Raw genomic sequence first — 18,982 nt, 5'->3', positions numbered from 1 at the left:
CTGGAGATTTGCAGTCCTGAGCATAGTAATGAGGAGTTCCCTTGAGAACCATGTTTGCCACAAGGGTCAGGATTTGGGTTTGTACTTCCCTTTCCTCTGGTCTTCTGCTGTTTTGCATTAGATGTACACAGAGAGATTTTCATGCCAAAGAACCTTGTGCAGTAGTGCAACAAAGAGGTATGGGCAGATCCACCTTAAGAAACTAAACTTCAGGAAGTGTTCCACTAGCGCTTGCTCTATTTACAGGAAAAGGTTTTGTCCTTACGACCAGCAAAGACTTTAAAGTATGTTAATTTTAATAATAACGCTAAACCTTTTATTCTGTCATAATGAAATGATCAGTATATTCTACTGCTACAAGTTGTACAAACCTTTGAGTATAATATTATGACTTTAGTTCTTAGAGATACAGGTATTAAGGAAAGAAATTTTATTTGTGTTTGCAAAGTTTGCTAGGATTTGCTTGTTGAAAAAAGTCTGAAATGTTTTGACTTTCCTGGTAGCAAGAACAGTTCTTCAAATTGTTTTCTTTGAGTTCTGAGTTTTGGGAGTTTTTTGAGAAAGGAGACCATCTTTTGTACTTTTGTACACTTAAGATATGGACTTTCTAGAAGTTCTTTTTAAGGTCAGAGGTAGGATGTAAAACTACTTTTGTGACTACTTTTTTTGTTTCTCAACTGCACTTTTCTGGAGAGATAAATGTAACATTTAGCAAATTCACCCTGACAGTTTTACTGTTCTGCCCACACACAGTGATTCCTCTACTAAAGAGTTAACTGGAGCTTTTGCCGGTCAGTACTACTACCTTTCCTATCAACAAATAATAACCTTTAACCTGCCTCTAGAAGTGATCTAAACCTGCACTAGCTGAAATACTGACTACCTAGAAAGGTTGTGATGGGAAGACCCCTGAGTTATACTCTGGCAGAAGCACATTTACCATGAACAGAGGACACGGAGAAAATCAATCAGCTGTCATTACTTCTCTAGAAACATCCCATAATTCTTGCAAAGAACAGGTAAGTTGTCCTGCAATTCACCCAACTGATGGGAAAGAGTTCATAGGACATTTAACACAAAAAACCTTACACTTGACCATCAAGGCATGTAAGCAGAAGTAAAGAGAATATGGAAACAATTTCCTGAGGAAATGTTTAAACCTACGATAAACTAAACCCAGTGGGTGCCATTCACCCAGTTTGTTCTGGGTAATAGGACGTAGTCCTGTGGACTGGCTGGCTGTGCTACACTTATTGCTATGCCAACACCTTAGTAAGTATTTGCCAACACTTACCAGACTTTTCTCTTTGAGCACCCAGCAGCAGCTGATTCAAATGACTGAACACCAGCATCTTAAAGTCAAAGTAGCATGTAATTGCCAAATAGGACATAAGATTTAGGAGTATATTAGCACAACAAAGAGACCCAATGCATCTTTTCCTGTACAAGCTCAGAGGGCCTATCCATTGCGCCAGTATGGTCCAGCCTGTTTTTTCCCCTAGACTGGGAGAGCTAGGATGCTTGATGGGGATAGGTAAGATTCAGTTGTGAATGTTTTGTTATTTATTAAAGACTCAAGTCAACTGATAACTAATATATCAAAGAATTTTTGAGTAGTAAAATGTATATAGAATAATTATTGGAAGAATTGAATAAAATTATGAGGCAAAAAATAGACTGTCACAGATTTTGTACCTAAAAAATCATGCTTTGTTTTCCCAAAGAACATGATATTACAACATTAATTTATGTGGCAATTTCTCCCATAAGTTTAGGAGTGGGTCCAGTCTCCACTCTCCAGCTCAATAAATCTGTAATGAAAACCAGTGTAATGCCCAACGTATTAGTAAATCCATACTTCTATCCCTTCTACATGTGTTCATTCTTTATTAATGTACCAAAAACTTTTCCCCTACAAACTGGTAGAAGACCAACAATGAATAAATCATTCAAATAAGCCTTTTAGCAGAGCTGTATATTAATGATGATCATCAATATCTGACATTCCCTCAGGAAGAAATTCAGTCTTTAAAGTTATTTGTTTTAAGAAACATTTGGGCAACAGGTATTCTTGTTGCTTCAAAACAACAGCAGGGAGTCTGAAGCATACTGTTAACACCCTCTTGAGTAGATGTGACTACATTTTCAACCTATTGAAATTCCTGCTGTGTTGCTTTGTATTTAATCACAGTCTTTATTGGCATTTCTTCATTGTAACTGCACTTTATTCATTTATTCACTTAAATGTTTATACAAAATTGAATATCTAAAACTGTGGCAACATCTTTTATGAGCAACAAATAAAAATTAATCCTGCTTGCATTGCATGTGCACGTCTATTCAACAGATGCCCTGTTATTGTTTGATAGATGCCTGTGCCAGAAAAAGAGCTAGAAGCATATTCTCTTTAGTTTAGAAATAATTGGTTCTTAAAAGATTTTCAGTTTTCTATTTATCAGATACATGAACGTATGTTTATGCATACACTCATTACATAGTAAGAGTGTCATTTGTACTTTCTACAGTAAGAATTCCGATTATTTGCCACAGTCAGAATTCTGACTAAAAGGGAGCATAACAGATCAGAGTCTTCACTGCTATTTTCATTTCACAGTCTATTTTCATTTTTCATAAAGAAAGAATGGGTCCAGTACGGGCTGACTGAGAGTATGAACAGTGTTTCTCACAATTACGTAAAAAAAAAAAAGAGTAAGTCCTTAATATTAAATTTCTTCTGTTTTCCTTGTAATTTTTTTTTCCATTTTCTGCCAGGAAATAAAACCAGAAAGGTTTACAACCTTTGACCACCACCATGCAACTAAACCATAGTGCTAAGTACCACATCCAGTTGTTTTCTTGAATGCCTGCAGGAATAGTAACCCCTTCACCTCCCTGGACTGCCCATTCCAATGCTTAATCACCCTTTCAGGGAAAAAATTCTTCCTGATGTCCAACCTGAACCTCCTCTAGTGCAACTTGAGGCCATTTCCTCTTGTCTTGTTGCTGGTTGCCTTTGAGAAGAGCTCAACCCCCATACGCAGACAGAATTTTATCTGTTCTCAAATGAGGGAGATTTGGTCCATTACTAGCTGGACTAAATATTCCCAAAAGGCATGTCTCACAGCAGAAAGCCTTTTGTTCTGCAAGCCAATGTCTCAAACTGGGCATTGTAAAGAGAGGACATGTTACATCTTCAATAACGAGACCCATGAATAATTTCTATGCATGTAACTCCAGAGCCTTTTCTCTGACTTCTTTCATCTGGAAGGATGTGTCTGGGAATTTTGTCTAGCACAATTATTTCCTCTTGCAGCACTCTGGGCCCTCATCAGAACTGAGCTGCTACAGGTACAATGTTTATCTCACATTTTAAATGCTGACCCCAAAAGAGAATTTCTGGGGGAAAAAATAAATTCAGGAATCAAGAACAGGGGTTTTGGTCAAACAACTGCTTCTTCAGGCACTTAATTTTGAAATTGCCTCACGGTAATAACATAAAGACCCTCCTTTTTGTCAACAAAATCCCTATGGCACTTAATTACTTGATTCGCCACAGCGAACAGTTCTGTGTCTCTTTTGTGCCTAAAACACAGTGTGACTCACAAGAATCTTTACTCTTCCTTAGCTGTGGCATCCTGCTCTAGAGCATACGCTAACCACATGGCATAAACCCACAGGAGAAGACACCCCTTACCACTCAAAAATCAACATACTCATTGCACTGACCTTGAGCCAGGGAGAATACACTTCAATTAGCAGACCAGGAATTTGAGCATTGGCTTGGAGTAAATATTTAAAGTGTTTACAGAAATAAGAATGACACAATCACCAGAGATTAATATTAGTATTACACATCATATTCTACAGCTTGATAGCAAATATGGGATGGCAAATGGGGGCTGAAACTTCTGCCTGCTCTGTGGGTGGTTTAGCCCTTTACAAAATCTTCAGTATGTAAACCTGGGAAAGAATTAATGAATGCACAAAGGTGTGCAGTCTATCCAGAGGTTGGATTTACACATCTCTATATCATAAAGGGGGCTTGAAGCGAAGCTCTTCACTTCAGCAACTCCTCCTAATTACCTTAGAAGTTCTGTACACTGAGTTTTGTGAATCCTGTTTTGAACTACCTTTCTGGTCATTAAAGTACTTCTCTGATCATTGTGTGGAAATTGTACTTACCTAACTTGTGGCTGGGGATGCTGATAAGTAGAACTAAAGAGGCAGTTTGGCTCACTGCTGCACTGAACCAAAATTCCCTGTTTGAGTCCAGGCCTAAGCGAATATCATTAAGCAGGGAAAAAATCCTCCTTAAAACAGTATTTCATGCAGCAATTTCAGATTGATGGAACTATTTCTGAGAATATAAACTACTCAAAGTAATGTGATAAGGAATTAAATGGCAACTAGAAGCAAGCTATGGACTCATATTTTAGGGCCACCAGAGGCCACTAAGGTCATCACATCCAACCTGCTGCCTAGTGCAGACCAAATAATTTTATCTAATAGTTCCTGCAGTGAACAAAAATATTCTTTCTTGTGGTGCAAGTTAGTGTTACTTCTAGCCGAGCAAAAATGTAGCCCTTAAGAAAACATCCATTTTTGATTTAAACACTTCCGGCTTGAATAAGTCCTTCTCCAATTAAAGAAAAAAAAACCAAAATCAAAAACCAAAACAAGTGTTCACATTGCTACTAACTGGAAGGTAAAGAAACAAGGACTGTAGTTTTCTGAATTAATAAAAACTGTGAGTTGCACAGAGACCATAGAGTCCAGTATCAGCCAAAGATGATTTTTTTTATTTCCTTTATTCTTCTATTCATCACTGAGATTTTAAAGTAGGTTAATTCTGGAGATTGAAAGGGTTTTCCTACTATTTCACAACAGCATAACTTTGAACATATTCCAAAACCATGGCAACTAATAGATATCTTTCACTATCTTAGTCATGCTTTGGAGCAAACTCAATGTCTAAAACATGCTCTAAAATACTGACCCACACAATGCACTATAATGTGAACCTTTTATGACTAATATTATGCTTACCAATAACTAAAGGTAAATAAGTACCAATAAGTAACGGTAAGTGACATCTTGAAATTCAATTTATATCCTACAAAAAAAAGAAAAAACCTTATCCTCGGTACATGGTACATAACTTTGCCAAAAGAAGTCTTATTCTGCTGACACTTATACTAAAATAAATAAGTAAAGAAAAGAAAATACTAAGATAATCAAAGAGTGATCATAAAATGGATCACAGTCATATTTCAAATATATATATATATACACATATATAACACATACAGTAGCTGAATATGAAATAATAATGGAGGGAATTTTATCTTAACACTGCAGTGTGTCTCAGAAGATCCACCACATAGGTCTCTGTCATAAAGAGACAGTCCAGAGACTGTTTCAGATGAGAATTTGTTCTATCACACTAATGGGATGTGAGGTTACATGTCCAAAGGAACAAATAACTGTGAGAGAGAAAATTGCCAAGGTCATTTGACTCCCTCCTGGAATTTGTTTCAGTAACTTAGAGTGAATGGAGTATCAAAAACTTGGAGATGACTTAAGAAAATCTAATTACATTCAAGAAACTGTTGACTCCTCTGCTACCAAAGCTTAAGGATAAATTCCCAACTACCACTGTACCCCTGCGCTGCCTCCCTCATCAATATTCTGTGGTAGGATAGAAGAAAGCTTCTATTGAGTGACTCCTCTTTCACTCTTGCTTCAGCCCAGCATGAATAATCTAATACAGGAGGAAAAATAATTGATGCTAGTCACAGAGCCACTTATCTTTGATTACCCTATCCATGGAGAAGTTTAGGGTTTGAACTACAAATGTTTGAGTCTCAAAATAATGTCTGGTCTTCCTGATCTGCAACCTTCCCCCATCACTCCATTTTGATATGCCATAATTACCAATGGTAGCTCAAAAGCTGTCATGGAGTTTATTTCTGGTAATTTCAAACCAAGAAAAAGTCCTTTGTATGGCTCTATCCTGAGCAGACGGATATCAGTTCAGCTAGTAGAAAATGCAAAAGAAGGGATGTCAAACTTTAGACAAGCTTGAAAAAATTTAAACCTGATGATATTTTGTATCAAAAATGCCTCCTGATTTGGCTGTCAAGCAGAGTAAAGCTTAATTGTTTCAGTGTGAATTAACGCAGTTCTGAGTAAGGTGAACCTTCATTTAGTGCATCATTGTTCTGTGGTAAAATGATGATCTTCTGTCAAGTAAAAGGATTTGATTGGGAACAGAAAACAGTACAATGAGCAGAAGATCCAGAGAAGAGCTCACAAAGAACAGATAATGTTCAGTGAATGTTGGTAACCACCTTCTTTCTTTGACCAAAACACCAGATTGCATTTCTGAAATGTGCCAGAAAGCATTCTTTGACTATCGGCAGCCAGGAACCTAAGCTATTTTCATTAAGGCTTCATTTGTGGTATGAATGTTTTTTGTTAAAGTATGTTAAGTGAGGAGAAGAAAGTGTTATTTTCAATCCTCAAAAACCCCAAGAAATGGCAAAGCTATGTCTCCAGTCACTCCTATGAAAAGATTTAAGAGATGCCTGCTGAACAGTTGTCTCAGACTTCCAAATCTCTACTTAGATTGGCAACCTCTTCATAAGGCCTTACAATACATTTACTTCTCAATAATCACTGCTTCCTTTGAATCATGATTTACTACTACTGTGTATACCAAAAGACTACTTTACAGAAGATAACCTTCTGCTATTCAGGTGGAATGTGTAAAATGTACATTTTCGTGTTCCTTTGTGCCTTCTGTAATGCCATTCATTACCCAAGAGCAGTGATGTTGCACATGTTGTATATTGCTACAGTGTAAGATGGTTTGCAGTCAATGTATCTGCAGTCAAGCAGATCACACAGCTGGAAAGCGTGTGATCCCAGCTCAACAGTTTGCCAGGGATTGTGCGATCCTCAGGGATGTTACAGACTCACAAGATTTGAAATACAGAGACATTTTACACAGTGCTTTGTGGTGCCTGCTGAGTGGTATCCTGGAGGTTGCATGAATTCACCACACTAATGAACTGATGGCAGTAAACAATAGTCATTTAAGTACTATTAAAGACGCTTTTTTCCTTTGGGTACGAATGAGTAACTGCCAGTGACTTTAAAGAGAGGTACTAGTCTGAACCTAGGATCTAATTCTGTGCAGTTTGGTTTTACTCTATTTCTTAGTGGTTTCAGTGCTAGTCCAAGGACCTAGATCATGTTTTCAGGTGTCTGTTTATGTCTCCAGCAAAACTTCTTTATCAAAACGCTCTATCAACATCCTCATGGCCTAATCTCCCAAATGCACGTGTCTTCACATGCGAATACCCTCAGCATACTGGAAGGTCAACATCAAAAAAGGAAACAACTACATTCCACAGGCAGCCTGGACAAGGCTACATATGGGAAGATTGCTGCTGATGATCCTCCAAATCAAGGTCTGCACAGAGATAACACACCAGAGCACTGCACAGGGTGCTCAGTTTTCCTCTTCTAAAATTTAGCTGTGCTGGTGGAGGTCACTATAAACTCTTAAACACTGTGGTTGACGTGCAGATGTGGAGCCAGAGTCTGCCCACACTGTGACAAGTAGGGAACCAGCATGGCTTACATTCTCACTACAAGTGGCCTAGCAAAGATCCTCCTTCTCTTGGTCTCATGGTCCAGCCTACATTTATCTATTCATTTATAGCAAAGCTTGGGCCAAAATAATCCAATTCACTGAATTTATTCCTTATAGTCATGAATGTAGGCAAAAAAAAAAAAAAAAAAAAAAAAAAAAAACCAGCCAATCTAGTTGGTGAGATATAAATTCCACCTTGCAACCACTGCAGTAGGAGTTTCACTCTTGGAAATTCATAGGAAATTATTCAACATTAGAAATCAGAATGTTGGACAGCTCATTATACTTTTAAGATTACCATCTACATTGGATTTAATGACTGGTACCACCCCAAGAGCTCTGAAGCTATATCTTTACCATGATTATTTTCTCCTCACCATTGGTAGTACCCTGAAGGGTTTTGCAGCAGCAGTGAGCTGGCAGAAGGGGGTTTTACCCCTCGCGTGCCGACACAAAGAAGCCCGGAGGTCAACGCTGAAACCCCTCTGGAAGGCGGCACTCAGTGCCCAACACACAATGAAAAAGGGGCAGAGCTCCTCACCCAAAGGGGCTGTACCTTCCTGTCGCTGTCAGGCAGGCACGCAGGGAAGGCAAAGAAGTAAAGAGAGAGGACGCTCTGTATGAGTTCCACACAAGTTTACTCCCACGAAAAGACAGGGATGAAAAGACCAATTAGTGGGAGGGTCCAGGGATCTTATACTGGGTACAGAATAGGTGGGGAAAGGGATCTCAGCCAATGGGATAGGGACAAGCAGGTGGGATTGACAGGAAGGGAACCAATGGGAACAACACAAAGGAGGGACTTAGGGAAGGATCCAATGGGGTGTCAAGGAACAAGGAACTTTCTAGAACTAATACATATTAAAGAAGGGAAATGAATATGCATAACTTCATACATAACACAGGAGGACAAAGTATTAACCAATTGGGAGAAAACATGCAAAAGACAGAACAAGGGTTCTCAGCATGACTGAAAGTTACATGCTAAACTTGGGTTATTGACCACCACAGCTGGTTGTCTGAATTCTCCTCAGGAGACAGAGTGGCTGGAGCCACTTACACTACCACAGTAGCCTAGTCTTAACCTAGTTACAGCCTGGTCTCCAGGAGTAGATTAACCTGATCTAATTTTAGATTCTCAAATGAGGTAACTAGTGTATACCTGTAGTCAAGAACATGCAGTATCCCCATGGCTAGCGACAGGTTACAGGTTTTTAATAACTGCAAGGACTCAGGATGAGGTTTTTCTGATTCTTCCTGTCTGCTCTTGCCTTTGCCAATAGAAAGGTTTGTTCCAGTTTACATAGTTGAAACTGCAATTTCCTAATGACTAGGTGGACATCACCTAATTTATTTTAGCCCTTCTTAGCTCTGCATAATTTCATGCTACAGCACCTGTTGCTGTTTTAATGTTGATACATGTCCTGTAAATAATAGATATTGGTTACAGGTAGCTATTCTGGTAGTTAGTCTGAGTAGAATAAAGCATCTGTGGTTTCAGAATAACAATGTGGTGTAGTGCAATACAAGTGCAGGAGTGGGCACGGAAGTGTGGCCCAAGTACAGAGGCTTCAGGGCTCTGCACAGCTTGCCTGTTATCCACATCTGAGCACTAATGGAATGAAGCTCCTGAAGCTCAACGAAACTGATTTCAGGAGTCACCAAGAGCACAAGTATCTGGCATATACAATATACCCCATATAGAATTAAATTTAGATGTAATTTGAAATTGCAAGCTAAAGAAGAAAGACCGTAAGTGTAGGATTTCTTGGAAAGCTGCAGTAGCCTCAAATTTACACTTGGTTGAGGAGGAAGAAATTATCAGCATCCCTCTCCTCATGGCAAAAGTCTTGAGATGCTGAGTATTCAAGTAACCCGACTATCAAAATAAAGGAGAAAAGCAGTGGCATACAGTCACTGGGGAAAATAAAAATGAGTGTAAGATAATTCAGAAGAAAGATTTTTTTGTAAATAGTCAACCCAAGACTTACGGAGACTGATTTTTAACAGTGCTGAGTGCTCACATCACTGTATATATACTGTTGTATATATACAACATAGGTCAAGTATACTTTGACCTGTGTTGTATATATAGAAAGTACTGTAGCAATCCTAAGTGTTCTGACATTAAGGCTGCAAGGGCCATCTTTTAAGATATATTTAGGCACCAAAAATCATGCCTATAGGGATTTTCTCAGAAGACATGGGAAATTAGATCCCTAACACCCATGAGTCAGGGTTAGCATATCCTTAAGCTAATGATATCCTCAAACTAATTTGCTTACCTGCACTTTTAAGGGTTTGAAAATATCTGTAGCCATGTATTTGAAAGTTGGCAGCTTGAATTTGTATTTTTGACAGAGCAGTCAGGAAGAAACATCAAACTAAAGGTTTTGAAGCATTCAGAAAAAGAGTGTGAAAGCTATTGAAACATCTTAGCACCTGATCATGGGCAGGTTTACCCCACAGTAGAATGGATAATACAGACAAAATACAGCTCAAGCTACAGCTAGTCAGGAAAATCAAGCCTGTGAAGAGGATTTTGAGGGACAGGATCTGTGTTTTTCTTCCTCTTTCATTTTTTTAAAATATGTCAGTACAGCTAAAAAAATTATTTAAAAATGTACCGATATCCGTAAGAAAATCTTCCAAATGTCACAAAATTTTCTCAGCTAGAGTGACTTCAAGACCTTGAGAGACTTATTGTCAGGTTTGCTATCCTGATTCACAACCTATTTAGGTGTATCAAACAGAAGTTTAAAAGGCAACTTGATCAGAGTTCGTAAGAACCCAGAGGAAAAGACTTCGGATATTTGGGACACTTTAATCTGACAGACAACAGCATAAAAAGATTTTAGTTTCCAGGTAACTTAAAGACAGAAAAGCAAAAATTAGGAAGAAGAGATTTTATGAAGAATGGCAATTAATCATTGTTGCAGCTTGCCAAGATAAGTGGCAAATTTATCATAACTGAGTCTTTAATTCAAGGTTGAATGACTTTCCAAAGGATGGGATGCAAACAATACATTTTGGGGCTAGATAGAAAAGGAGAAAAAAATTTCCTGAGGGAGAACATTTTCTGTCCTGTGATATGCATGCATCCGGGCTAAGTCTGTGTCATCCCTTGGCTTAAAATGAACGTATTTATACTTGGCTGCCTTTCATGATGAACAAGAGATGGATGCATACCACAGAATTTACAGTATGCACTCACTGAACTTAGCATGGAGCATTCATCTTTTGGCCATACAGTATGCCTTTTTCCTTTTTTCTCGGAAAATTAATTACAGTTAATTATCGTGAATCATATCTGCACTGCTTCTTAATATGTATAAACTAAAATGCTGTCCTAGACTTCTGTTCTATCATAATTAAATGAAAAAAAGATCAAAGATGAGGAAAAAGTACTATACAGTGTGAAAATTGTTTACGTTCAAGAATGTACAATGACATTTCTGTTTTTTGCTTCTGCTGTCATTTGCTTGCATTTGGTTTCAATGTCATTATTTCCAAATATTTGAAGTTTTTAGATGTTCCAGAGACTATATTCCTTATCAAGCGTAATACAAATAATAAGAATAGATTTTGTAACAGACTTTTTTCCACCAGAATTAAACATAAATATACATACACATATGTAAGTAAAAGAATGTGAGCCATTAGCTTTGAAAGGATTGTATCATTTTGTATCAACCATAAATTTACATCCGAACTGTATGTTCCTAAAATTCAATGAGGCTTAAAAGATAGTTGGGAAACCTTGACAGAGAACAAGTCATTCTATATTGGACACGCCCTTGGGGACATTTTAGTCAATTAAGAGTGGTCACAATTGAAATGGTAGCAACAGAAAAAAAGGGGAAGAGAAATTTCTCATGCAAGTTACTTTGAAACTCTTGTGTTTCAAAAATCCACATATCCATTGGCTTTCCCCTGAATAAAATTCTGGAGGGGGACTTAGAGTTCATATAAATTCTGCCAGTGGCATCTAGACTCTGATTTGTAATATGTTATTAAGCTAGGCATTTAGAAAGAACATGACAGGACCTAATCTTGCCACTTGTTATCTGTGCTGAAGATAGTCCTCTTACATTCACATAACTCATTTTCATCAGACATATTAGTTATATATTCAACATTATTCAAATAAAGAGGAGGAAATAAACTGGAGGTGGGATGGGAGTACTGCTTCTTTTCCAAATTCATCAGTTAGTTTTGCAAGAGAGATTTTCTTTCTCCACAGACCTTGCCTCTCTTACATCCCTAGATTATCACAACTACAACAGTAATTATGCAAATTAATACTTTTTAATATTCTGACTCATCTTTTGCTTTGAGGTTTAGTAGTACCTCCCAGGTTTTTGGAAAGTGTTTCCTCAGGAGAGTGAATTAAACTGGAATATTGACATCCAGTGTGACTGATAATTTTTTGAACGCACCAATGGAGTTCTGGAGTTTGTCAATGTTCAAAATATATTAATTACTGTATGCATTTTATTGAAGTAGATCTTGGTGGAAAAAATTTTAATCACTGTCTAACTTGTCTTTCAATCTTATGCACTCAAAAAAACCATGAAACTTTTCCAAATGTACTTTCCTGTAAGTTTCAATCTGTTATATGCAACTAGATTTTGTCACTATTATTTCTCTAATGGTTCAAAAAGTATACAAGAAATTTTATGTACTTAAACCCACATAAACAATTCGAAGTATTGTCCTACTTTCTCTGCAAATTTGCAAACAATATTCAAACAATAACTTACCATTAGCTGTCATGAAAACCTTTGACTGTATGCATACTTGATGTAGAGGTTTCCTAAACTCCAAGTGTTCTTTTTCACCGCATCGCCTGCATCTCCCGTGGTCAGCACAAAGGCAGCCTTTCAAATCCCTCTGTGGGCTACTAACTTTGGCTTGTCTACGTACACAAACTCATGGCTGCTTCCCACTCCATTGCATATTTTTCCAACATCAAAGGAATCTGATGCTTTGCATATCTCCCAGCTATCTAGCCCACATGATTACAGGATTTGGAGCTGATGCATTGTTGTTGTTACTAGCTACTAACTGAAACCATACTGGTGGCCCACAACTCTATTGTCCTACATACTGTAAAATGTGAGAAAAAGATGGTTTGTGGTTCCAAACACCTTACGGTCCTTCCAGACAAATGAGAGAAGCCAGGAATCTAAGAGAACAGTGCAAAAGAAAGAGTCAGATCTATAATTAATCATTAGCAGTTGTACCTGATACTGAAGGAAAACACTCTAAGCGAACAGAGGATTAACTCTCACATGGGCACAAAGACTTTTAAAGTTTAATCTGTCCATTCAAGAACATTGTAAATTGAGTCACTATGGAGTTAAATGCTTTTACTTCTCTCCAATAGTTTCATCACATATATACAAAACAGCCTGTTCAAGTGGAAAATGTCCCTGCCCAGCACAGGGAGGGTTGCAACTGATCTGTAAGGTCCCTGCCAACCCAAACCATTCTATAAGTGACTTTATGTTTCAAATAGAAAACATGTCCATTTTTCTAACTGTAGGCTCTGCCCAGCCAGACTGGGCTCTCACACAAAAAGACTGTATTTCTATTCCCCTCAGCGTTAGTAGTAAAAATGGCCAGACCAGCTGGGTCCTTATTTTCTCCCAATAATGCACTCAATAACAGTTTCTATATTCTGCTGCCGGTACCAAATTGAAATTCAGCTATGCCTACATTGCATATTTCTGTGGGCATAGCCCTGTGATCCACTGATAGGAAAATGTCTTACAGAAGCTTCTGTCATAAGCATACTTCTATTTAAAAAAGAAAAGCTAAACAAAACAACTCACAACAAACTAGACTTTTTAGCTGTTAAATCTGTTCAGCTTCTTAGCTTGTTTAATTCAAAGGTAAGCAAATAAAGTATGCAATACATAGCTTTCACAAGAGAAGCTGCATCCTTGTTTAGAAAGAGTTACTGCAAAGGCACACTACTGTAGAAATAACTTTAAATCATTCCTCGTGAAGACATGGCCCTTAGTGGACAATTCTGTTGATGATCCACAGAACAGACGAGAGTTTGCAGCACAGTTGTATTGACTTGGTAGCACTGGGTAATTTTTGAAGAAATTGGTAGACTCTTTGTTTCCAAAACCACCAGATTTAATACTGAACTAATACAGAAACAAATCTGTTGAAGTTTTTGTGCTCCCTTTTTCCTTCATTAAGCTTCATTTTAGTGTACCACTGCTGAAATATATATATATATGAAGTATCAACAATATAATACTGGTGCACAAGATAAGAGTCAAGGCAGGAAAAAGGCAGGAGAAATCTATAATTAGATTTTTCTCAGTGCATCCATCTTCATTTATCCAAGAGGCCAAAGTCATTATTATTTACTCAAGAATCTCCTTGGAGAGTAGAACTGTAAAGATTTACTGCATATTATGAGAATCTGTAAGTATATTGAAGTTCCCTAGTTCAATTATTTGTCCCTTTTATGTTTGATTAAAATGGGAAGAAAGTTATACCAATGTCTATATGTTTTGTTTCTGATTATATCTTCTCTCTCCTAAGTTGTTCCTGTAATGGAAAAGGGGTAACTATACTTCATTTCTTTTCTCACACTTTTTTCACCAGCTGATATAAGCTTGCCTGAAAAGTTCTTTGTGTTTGTTAAGGGAAGATGATCAAATTTTTTAAGAAATTCATGACAGGAAATCTTTACTGGAGCAGTTGTACTTTTCACAGCCATTCTTTGAGCTCAGTGGAGCATGAGGCTTAGATGCAATAAGGTCTCTTTAAAGAGAGTGGTACCCCAGACCAGTCTAGATTCAAGAATGAAGTCCTTGATTTGTCTTGGCCTGTTACAGCAAAACACTTTTTCAGGATCAGTCCTATGAGTCATAGTGCAAATTTAAAATTTTAAATCTGATTATCCTGTATAATATGAGACGACTGTTTAGCCAACAGCCTTATTCAACAAAAATGGTACTATGCACGTGCACATGAAAAAATCCCAAATCCAAGCCCAAACCCAAAAGCACCCTAGTTCACAACAGATTACTTATCCTGACTTAATCTTTGTTTATCCTTGATAAAACATATAGGGCAAACAAAATCTTCTGTGAGTAAAAGAAAGCTGTAATATATTATCTACATTCCCATACAAAAAATTTTAGTATTTTATTTTCTCTAAAATAAAGACATTAGCAGACAGTATAAATGTGCCTAAAAAGACAAGACTTAAACCGCTCAGGTATCAGTGTGTTCAACCTGCTGCAAAGCAAAAACTAAGAACATGGAGTTCTCTCTCAGATTCAAATATTAACAATATTTTATGTTATTTTTTAAACGTAAACCCAAAGCCTCAGCCTGGATTCAGTTCTTCCTGTACAATACAGTTCTTGTCCAGATCTAGAATCCTACTCCTTGTCCACAGCTTTGCAAACTGCACCGAGTCCCTGCGCTCATCGAAGTCATTAAGGCTGATAGCACAGCTCCACGTACTGGTATTAGGCAATCTAGCTGCAGAAACAGGGCCAAGTCTAAGGCAAGCCATAACTTGAGGAGTCTTTGCAGTTGAGAGGAAGCTGAAGGGGGTTTACCCCTCGCGTGCTGACAAAAGGAAGCCTGGAGGTCAAAGCTACAACCCCTCTGGAAGGTGGCAATCCCTGCTGAGACACACAAAAGGAAGGGGTAGAGCTCCTCGCCCAAGGGAGCTTTCCTCCTGTTGCTGGAATGAAGACACAAAGGCAAAGAAGAAAGAAAGGGGACTCTCCATATGTTTTCCACGCAGGTCCACTCCAGCAAAGAACAGGGACAAAAAGCCAAATTCTTGACAGCGTCCAGGGGTTTCATACTGGGTACAGATAGGCCGGGAGAGGGATAGGGTAGGGTACAGATAGGCGGGGAGAGGGATTACAGCCAATGGGATAGGGACAAGTAGGTGGGGTTGACAGCAAGGAAACCAATGGGAACAACACAAAGGAGGGACTTAGAGAAGGATCCAATGGGGTGTCGAGGAACAAGGAACTTTCTAGAGCTAATATATATTAAACAAGGAAAATGAATATGCATAACTCATACATAAAACAGGAGGACAAAGTATTAACCAATCAGAGGAAAACATGCAAAAGGAAGAACAAGGGGATCATGGGTTCTCTCCATGAGTGAAAGTTACATACTAAACTTGGGTTGTTGACCATCACAGCTGGTTGTCTGAGTTCTCCTCAGGCAAACAGAGTGGCTGGAGCCAGCTGCACCGCCACAATAACTAATGAGTGTCATGAACAGCAAGCCAGAGATGATAGATTTTTAAATGATGCACTTAACCCCCAAGCCCACAATCAATTACAAACAGTTAAATGCACATGGGACTCCCACAAGGTCCTGAGTCCTTCAAAATGAATGCGGACAAAAAGAGGAGTCCTATCCCTGCAAATAATGATGGGACTAACTTTATGGAAACAACATCAGTGGAAGAGCACACTATTAGGTACAGCATGTAAGATTTTAGTCAGCTCTTATATGTTCATACTTTAAAAACCTCTCATATGAATACTCAGATCATGTTAGATAAAAAGTAAGTATTTTTCTTTTTCTACTTGATTTTGGTAAGTATCTACTTTTGCAGTTGGGGAACTGATTGAGAATGGAATTGTTCCTTTTGTTTTACTTTTGTAATATTGTTCTGTTTCTTTTGACCCTGACAGTATCATGCTTTTTTACTTTTAAAATATCTATTAATATCCACATTTTCCATTATGTGGATAAAACCTATTACTGTGCTCTCAGAAAATATTTTGGATCCTTCAGAAGACAGCATAAGCATATTTCCAGTCTAAGGTGGCAAGCTCAGCAGCCAGTGTTTGCAAAGGCAATTTATATAGCAACAGTATTATCACAAAGGGCTTACATTTTATCTTCAATTAGAAAAAAAAATGTTTACTGCAATTACAAAGGTTTTATAGAAGAGATGAATCTAAGAATAAACCAGTTCACTACAATGACTTTGAAATGTAAAGGTTAATATTTGTATTCTTCATAAGCAAAATTCTACTATAATTTAAAAACAGATAAATCCCTGTACATAAACATAAATCCTTGCACAAATATATAAAGAACATGCAAGAATCTGAAGCAAGCCCTGTAATTTCCTGAAGAACTGACCAATTTTCAACAAAATAATTTTGGTGAAAAGAATTCTGTGGGCATATATGAGCTTGCTTTAATGCAAACTATATTTGTAGTCAAAGATAGAAGAGCTAAAGCCATTCATCTGAGAAAAGACAGGACCTCAATGGTTCATTTCCTATTCTGAATCTCAGTGGTAAAAAGGTTTACACTCAGTCTCTCATGTCTCAGGAATGACTCTAACTACCAGGCTACTATTACACTATTACATTGTCCCTACTGAAGTAATTCATCAGGAGCTAGAGAGCAAGTGAGGAACAAAAAAAAAAAACCCTATATTAAAAACTACATGAAATATAATAAACTCCTGTATTAACTATGTTTAAAAAGTGTAAGACAATTTCTTTGCCATTCATGCTAGATAAGCTGATGTCATTATGTATAGTGAGCCCAAATCTTTCCCACTGCCCAATTTCCCTTCTCTGACTACTTCCATTTCTCTTGACAGCCTAGATTCTGTGCTGGAGAAGGCAAAGAGGAGGTGGGGGGAGGGACAAACACAGGCAAAATAGCAAAAATCTGCAAGTTAAAGGGGTGCTTAGATCTAATCCCAGGATTGAAACCAGAGAAGAAAAAAAACACTGAAAGATTAATTTGTTGAGTTCCTTTGCAGGCAACAATTGCTCAAAATGAAACTGAGTTCTTATTCTACTGGCTTTAGCAATGCCCAAAATTGGACCTGTAATTTCCCTCCCCTCCCTTACTGTATTTGGTAGCTTCGTTGAGCCTACAGAGATGTAAGATATCCTCTAGCCAGGGGCTCTAACCTGCCTTCTAGGACATATTTTTGCCAATAGCTGCAGGGAAACAGAGACTGGTCCCTGACCTTCTCTCAATAGTCTTATGAAAAAAGATGCATATTTTAGTACCTTTTCCTGTTCCTTGGGAGTAATTTTTCTTGTTCCCAGGGAGTTCTTACCAGAATAGCTGCACTCAGAAATACCTTCACGCCAACAGCAAGCTCACAGGAGTTTGAACCAATTCCCATTATGGTTATAGAAGTATTTGTATTGTCTGCAGTTAATTTTGGGTCAGGCCTCTCCTTCTGAATAAACCTGTTAGAAGACCAGACCTACTCTCTAAGTGACTACAGCCCTTACAGCAAATCAGCAGTTTGTGGAGCTACGTGGAAATCTACCCAATCTCTCTCTTTCCTGGCTTCACAAGTGGGAGCTGTTGATACCTGCACGGCTCCTGGTACAAGGCAGAGCAGAAGAGCACAGTAAGTTAATCTGCAAGCCATTCAGAAACGTCTAGGACAGAGGCAGTGACACCAGGGAATCATATGTCTGCACTGAACGTCTAGTAAATTGTTTACTTGGAGGGTTGATGAGCAACGTGCAAATGAACCTCTGAAGCAACTACTTGTCAGGTAAGGATACTAGCGTGCTCTAATAAAAAGCAGTATGTTCTCATCATTGCCGTATCTCTTCCCCAAACGTACTTGCAGCACGTTTATATAACGCAGGGAGAGTTCAGGGCAAGGATAAAGAGTTGATAGCCAGCTTTTGGTGTGCTTGTTTATTTGACTCGCTTGATTCATAGGTCTCCTCTTTACACAATGTACTCTGAGCTGTTTCTTCTTTTATTTTTAATGTTCAGTTATTACTCTTGATCCTGAATAAACATCCAAGAAATCCTCTATGTTTCAAGAGGAAGCTTGACAGACTGCTTTTAAGAACTAATCCAGTGTATGGTTTGTTTCTCATACAGTCAATGATTATTGTATTCTATGTTTTCCTCTTGTTTACCCCCTTTTTTTCCCTACCACAGTACCGTTTTTTTTCCTCTTGCCGAGTGGGGAAAAAAAAAAAAAAAAAAAAAAGAAGAAGAAGAAGAAGAAGAAAGGAAGAGCAGGATAGGAAAGCTCTAGCAGTGCTTTTTCTATAGGGGTTGTGGGGGGAGTGAGGGAACAGGGCTGGGAATCTCCTGCCCGTCAGAGGAGCGGGTCGCCCTTCCCGGGGGCAGGGAGGGGGGAAGAGGAAAGGGGGAATTGTGTGAATGCGCAGCAGGGGCAGCATCACGCCTGCCGTGGCCCCGGGGAGCTCCGGGGACACCCTGCGGCGGAGGGCGCGGGGAGGCGACCGCGGGGGGACGGCAGCTCCGCGGCCGGGGGCGCGAAGGGGCTGAGGAATG

The 18,982-nt window shown here is 38.4% G+C and overlaps 1 protein-coding gene across 2 annotated transcripts in view; it reads left to right on the top strand.

Annotated features, from left to right (window-relative positions):
- The first annotated feature begins 17,663 nt into the window (after nucleotides 1-17,663).
- Nucleotides 17,664-18,982, top strand: part of FUT9 (fucosyltransferase 9) — a 103,539-nt gene continuing 102,220 nt past the window's right edge. The window contains exon 1 of one of the 2 annotated variants that reach the window (XM_010403929.4): nucleotides 17,664-18,218. The gene's annotated coding sequence lies outside the window, so the exon portion shown is untranslated. The remainder of the gene's footprint in view (nucleotides 18,219-18,982) is intronic. The other variant, XM_010403911.4, reaches the window with a different exon arrangement.

The sequence above is a fragment of the Corvus cornix genome, chromosome 3, assembly GCF_000738735.6.
Source record: "Corvus cornix cornix isolate S_Up_H32 chromosome 3, ASM73873v5, whole genome shotgun sequence".
Taxonomy (NCBI): Eukaryota; Metazoa; Chordata; class Aves; order Passeriformes; family Corvidae; genus Corvus; species Corvus cornix.
This window is presented reverse-complemented; position numbering and strand designations above follow the sequence as displayed.